This window comes from Triticum dicoccoides, chromosome 3A (assembly GCF_002162155.2).
Source record: "Triticum dicoccoides isolate Atlit2015 ecotype Zavitan chromosome 3A, WEW_v2.0, whole genome shotgun sequence".
Lineage (NCBI taxonomy): Eukaryota > Viridiplantae > Streptophyta > Magnoliopsida > Poales > Poaceae > Triticum > Triticum dicoccoides.
The window spans coordinates 137,032,729-137,039,699 of NC_041384.1; positions in this window are offsets into that span (position 1 = coordinate 137,032,729).

Here is a 6,971-nt window from a genome sequence, read left to right on the forward strand (position 1 = left end):
CCGTTTCGACCGTAGCGCTCCAACACAGGTCCATTTCGTCCGTTTTGCGGTACGCCACACCCCTCCCGATCAATAGGACCCCCGTTTCGACCGTAGGAGGTCCGTTTCGTCCGTTTTGCAGTACGCCACACCCCTCTCGATGAACAGGATCCCCGTTTCGACCGTAGGAGGTCCGTTTCCTCCGTTTTGCTGTACGCCAGACCCCTCCCGATCAACAGGACCCCGTTCCTTACGTAGGAGGTCCGTTTCCTCCATTGTGCGGTACGCCAGGCCTCGTTTCCATCGCCTGTTCCATCCAAGCCCTCCCGATGAACACGACCACGCATTCCGTTCTGACCCAGCCGATTGGCTCCCACGCGTTCCGTTGCCTCCCGATGAACACGACGCATTCCGTTGCCTCCCCATGAACACGATGACGATGTTGTTTCTCCGTTCCGACCCAGCCATGTACATGAGCCCTGGCCGTATGTATGCTCGAGTAGGCGTTCGAGACCCCGCCCGTATGTACACATACGTGGCCATATTTTTTTCTTGCACCCTGGCCGCTGTACGTACGTGTACATGCTACGTGCGCGCCTCTACTACGACACATACGCGCCTCTACTACGACACGTGCGCGCCTCTACATCCACCAGTATATATGTACATACACGTTCGCGACCAGAATGACAACGCTACACACGCTTCGACCAGGTGGGTCTCGACTGTCAGGCACTTCCTTGCCTGCGAAGATGTAGCTGGTGGGTCCCAGTAGTCAGGGGGGCGAATCATTTTTTTGCCCGGACGCACTTCCTTGCGTGCGAAGATGTAGCTGGTGGGTCCCAACAGTCAGGGGGAAACGTTTTTTTTGTGAAATACAGTGGCCCGTCCGGTGGGTCCCAGTTGTCAGGTGGAGGAATCATTATTTTCCGCGTAATAAGGAGGCACTTCCTTGCTGCGGCCGTGAACCCAGTTGTCAGCCTCTCCACGTACAGTCCACGTCCGATGGAAGTCGTTCCTTGACCACGTTGACCATGCCGCGCTGAGAGCACCAGGGCGGTGGACGACGGCGAGGCCTAGGAAGGGGACGACGGGGAGCCGGGAAAGACGCGACAGTGGAAGCCCGCGTGGAGAGGAGTACGAGGGTTCACTAGTTCGGTTGCGGTTGAGGCTCCCGTCACCGCAGGGCCTGGCCAGCGGTGGGAATAGTAGGGGGCGGTGAGGCCTCCACGGGAGCACAGCCGGCCACGGGAGGCAGGAGCATGCGGCATGATCGGTGCTGCTTTGGGCGGCTGGAGCAAGAAGACCAGAGGTTGAAGAAGCACTACGGCCGTTGGATGGACATCGTACGGTCACTGGAGCTAGAATAATTCATATTGACTAAAGTTGACAAAGGCTCCCATCCCAGTCAACTTAGTAGGCCCACAAGTCAGCCTCCCACCATGGTGAGTCCCAGCTAGCAGGGGAGTATTCATTTTTTTGTGCGTAATAAGGAGGCACTTCCGGTGGGTCTGAGCTGACAGCGGGGGGAACGTTTTTTCGCGAAATAAGGTGGCCCATCCGGTGGGTCCCTGTTGTTAGGTGGAGGAATAATTATTTTGCGCGTAATAAGGAGGCAGTTCCTTGCGGCCGCCTGGACCCAGCTGTCAGCCTCTCCATGTACAGTACTCTTCCGATGGAAGTCGGTCGTTGACCACGTGGACCACGCCACGCCGAGAGCACCAGGGCGGTGGTTTGGACGACGGCGAGGCCTAGGGAGGGGACGCCGCGGAGCCGGGGAAGACGCAGCAGTGGAAGCCCGCGCGGAGAGGAGTACGAGGGTTCACTGGTTCGGCTTCGGTGTGAGGCTACCGTCGCTGTAGAATAACAGGGGGTGTGGGTAAGTAGAGGGATGGCCTGGCCAGCGGTGGGAGTAGTACGGGGCGGTGAGGCCTCCGCGGCATCACAGCCGGCCACGGGAGGCAGGAGCACGCGACACGACCGGCACTGCTTTGGGCGGCTGGAGCAAGAAGACCAAAGGTTGAAGAAGCACTACGGTCGTTGGATGGACATCGTACGATCACTACAGCTAGAATCATTTATATTGACTAAGTTGACAAAGCCCTTGGTACGCGTCAACTTAGTAGGCCCACAGCTCGGATTTGGCAGAGAACATATAGCCCATTTGCAATTTGTAAGAATGTACAACCCATTTCTTAATTCTAATGGAATTTACTACATCCCATTTACAGTTTGTTAAAAGTACAGCCCAACTTCTAGCTAGGACAACGATTACTAATTTAAAACAACCGCTCAAAACAAAATTCAAAAAAAATTCCCACATTTTGATGGGATCCGAAATATTTTTATCTGAAATTTCTACTCAGGTTAAATATAATTTCAAAATAAAGTTGTATTACATTAAAATCCAACAAAATATTGCGCGCGCAACAAGTAATGAAATTAAAATTTTCAAATTCCAAAAATAATATATTTTTCAAACTAATTGCGTGTTTGGTGCATACTAACTGTCCAGTTATTATAATTACATCCCATTTATTATTTCTTAAAGTCCATTTTCTTGTTAAGCCTAATGCATACCTCCTAGGAAAGTTTGCAGCCCAGCGGGGCGGAGAATAACAAGTTGACCCGGATACTGTGTACAACTGTCGGCCCAGTTGCATTGCTGATGTTGAAAAAAGGCCTGTGTAGTACAGTACAACCTAATATGGTTACTCAGCCCACATTCAGCGATGCCGGAAAGGCCCAAACAAGGCTTCTATACAACTTTTTGAAGTCACTGAGCTCAATTAATAACTTAAGAAAAAGTTAGATTACAGTGGAACCTAATTAAAAGATGTCACAAGTAAATAAATAATTCAACGGGTCCCACTTGTGCGTGTGTGTGTGCGCGCGCGTGTGTGTGTGTGTGTGTGAGAGAGAGAGAGATAGAGAAAGACCCATCGGTCGATGCTCGTAAATACATCTTTCAGCCATATGCATTGCTGATGCTCAGTAAAAACTTATATAGTTGACACAATCATATAGAACATCATAGCACACTGAACTTGCATACAAAAATTTCACCGAGGCGGCACAATCTGGATGGAAGTAGTGGATCGCTACGGGAAGGGCTATGTTGAAACCAACGAAGTCATACATAATGGTTCATCGTCTTTATCAATGACGGGGAAATATCTTGAATGTTGTGCAAAGAAAACAGACAGACAACACAATAAGTTCTGCTAGCATATTAAGTTGACGTACAACTCTTTCTAAAAAAATTTCAGGTACAAAATTAGAACATGTCACAATAAAATGTACTGGCATATCAGTGCTTCACACCCATAGCTCAGATTTAACTAGTATCTGACAAGATTTAGTTGTTACCTCAAATTAGAGCACATCCAGGCAGCCAGCCCTGCCTCTTCTCCCAAAGAAGCAGTGGCCTCTGCGGCGCGATGGAGTAGGCCCTGTGCCATCCATCGTTCCGAGCAACACGGGGAAAGTCTTACGTTGACTCCTGTAATGGACGTCGTTGACGGACCCTGGCACCAGCAGCGGCGGCAGGACTTCGATTGATGGATTGACCACTTCTTCGACATGCATGAACACTCGATACAGGTACATCCCTAACATGGTCCACGGCGGCCTTGGTGGCGACGAATAGTAAAACCCCGGTTCCTGCACCGGTATCTCAACACCAATCACCTTCGTTTGGTGGACGACTTCTTCATCCATGCCATAACCGTCAGAGCCCAGCCGTCTGGAGGAACAAACATACTTACGAGCTCATCTCCAAGGTCGTTGATAAGCTCGTTCATGGACTCGCTATTCCAATCACGTCGAGGCATGCCGTGGAAGGTAAGCTTTGTTAAAAACTCAAGCTCAGAGGGCACCGAGCCCCATCCTGGGTGCCACCGATCAAAGCTCACCAGCGCGCCATCATAGAACAAACGCTGGGAAGATTCGAACACACGACTGCAGTCGAAAGTTATCCGGAACCTGACGAAGAAATCAGCCGGTGGCGGACAGACTTCGACGAGCAAGTCACTTATTTGGATGCCGTGCACAATGCCAAGAGCTTTGACAAGTTCGTCCGGCGAGACGGGAGGCCGGTCACCATTGATGGTTACCATCAGCACTTTGCCGGCAAACTGGTCGTCAAGCGCCACCATGCCACTGTTGAGCGACAACACGCAGCGACCGAAGGCAGGACGGACCTCAGGATCTCCAGCTCAGAGATCCGCGTTGACCGGCGACATGATAGTGCGCTTGAGTACAGGGAGTACATGAGGGGGATTTGGGGGAACTGGAGTAGGAATCGAGATTCCAGAGGTGGGGGAGGGGCGGGAGATTGGGGATGAAAAGGTAGCATGAATTTCAAGCACGCACCAATATGCTCTCGGCGCGCAAGCACACGAAAACACCGGTGGCGCCCACATGTCGGCCTAAGAGTCCTTATTCTTTCTTTTTTGGAGAGCCCGTCCTTTTTTTCAGGATCTTTTGAGAGCCCGGCCTGAGAGTCATAATTGACCTGTTTGGCATTGCGTCACTACTCGGCCCATATTCAACGACACCTCACTGGCCCAAACAAGTGTACATCATCGAAAAGACACTGAGCTCAAATTATATAACTTGAAAAAAGGAGATATACTCTGAACACTTGAGAATGGTGATGCCCTCATTTAGCCCACCAGTAGTTCGAGACAATAAACAGTTCGAAACAACGATATATACAACATTGAAACACTAACTAGTGACTACTACTGACATAAACAACAAGACATGATAGTTCATAAGAAGTCTTGCTACACCACCAAAACGCACCCATCTGCAGCGCTCAGACTCCCGTGATCCAGACGAGAATGGCATTCTAAACAGAAGCAACTATTACATAGTAAGAGTGACATAGACAAGGATGACCAAATGACAAGGAATATGCATAACAAAAGAAAGAACTACCCATCCAGAACCAGCATCAAAGACAACAAAGTCATTCGAAGATATGATCCAACACCATCATAATTTGCAGCCCCGCTTCAGCGACCAGTGATCCGAAGACACCAGTACTCCACCCTTTCGATGCACCATCCCAATTACCTATCAACCTGAAGGCTTGAACCACATCACTGCATGTCGTAATTGAGACATCCAATGATCAAAGTTAATCCGGATGCCTTTGTCATTCTCACCTTCTTTTGGCTACAGGCTGTATCATTGACAATCAGGGGAGTTTTCTCCCGAACTCCTAGGGCTCGCCGTGTAGACACAGTTTTCCATAGCAAACATAGCCTTTCTGCCATCAAGGTCCTTGCCAATGGTGATCTCCTGGTTAATCGGATAATTGAGTCCGAGAAACAGAGAGTGTGAATGAAGGCTGTTTACCCGCCTCCAACTAAAAAATCCTAAAGGCCCCAACAAGCTGGTATCCTGGTCATAGACGTAACAACCACTATCCGGATACTCACGTATTACACGGTGCTTGTATACAGTGGGGTTTTTGCAATATAACTTTTCCGGTCATGTGTCCGAATGATCATTAGTCTTTTGCCGTCGTCTGATCGAGCGAGGAACCAATTGTGCTTCCCTGTTTTTGGCAAAGGTGGTGTGATTACAAAGGGCAGTAACTGTAGGGACACTGCATCATATCAAAAAGGACATGCATTGTTAATGTAAGATCAACATTGTTCAAAGTATGAGTAGGATAATGCAAGAAACAACATTGATACGTCCCTGTTGGAACTGGGAGGAAAATACAGGAAAATGTATACTGGGTTCAAAAATATAGAAGTGCATGCATGGTTATACTCATGTTATCTCGTAATCGATTCTTCACAGGAAACTACCATGTCATGCATGTTAGGTAATCATGTTCTGTCCTCACAAACAAATTCTTCAAGGTAACTAACAGACCATGCATTGTTATATACTCGTGTTCTGTGGGCAAATTTTTTGTGAGGATATTATTCTAGCCATTGATTGCTGAAGGGCGAATATAGGTATGTACACATGGTAAGCATTGCAGGATTTCACTACTTCCAAATATAGAGTTCTCCATATGCACATTTACTTCCCTAATGTATGGTTAGATGAAACCAACAATGTGGTGCATGTTTCTACAATCTTATGCAAAACAAGGTCCGTCCAACTGACGTAGTAATCTAGATGACTTGGACCGCGATGGTAATACTCTATATAATCCAACGGAGGAAGGATAATCTCATGGGAGGTCTGGAAGTTCACGATCACCAACTTTTTACCGTCTTCTCTGAAGGCATCCATCCAGTGGGAGTTCATGCCGACCCAGTACATACCTGCCAAGAAGTTTCGGGCGATGGTGATCGGATCGATGTCGAGGGAAATGATGTACGATGACCCACTACATACCTGCAAAGAAGTTTCGGCTAATGGAGATCAGATTGAAGTCGAGGCGCATCATGCACGCCACCGTATCATGGTGAGCCAATATCGCAAGACCAGATAGCAGCAAGCAGGGTGTCTTGAAAAGCTTAGGCCTCAGTTCAACAATGGCCGTGTGCATGTCCCTCGAGCATGTAGCCAGCCGCAGGGCGCTCAACATATCCATACACGAACAACAGAGGTCGAGGATGTCACTTGGGAGATTGCTCCAATCGTGGCTCATATGGATGCTGCACGGTTCGCGTTCGGCCATGGTGGAGTTTGGAAGGGGGCTTGATTTACGGGGGAGAAGGATGTCGGTGCTGGAGCGGCTAGCGAGGGAATAGTGGTACTGGGGGAGGCGAGTGAGGCGACGGTACACGGGGTGTAACACCCCGGATGTAATTTACCTTATCTGTACTCCAACTCTTGCCGTTTCAGGCACTAAGTTATTTTATTTCCTCATTGTCGGGTTTTTGCCTCCGTGTGTTTTTGTCTTTGTCATGCATCTCATATCATGTCATCATGTGCACTGCATTTGCATACGTGTTCGTCTCATGCATCCGAGCATTTTCCCCGTTGTCCGTTTTGCTTTCCGACGCTCCTTTGTC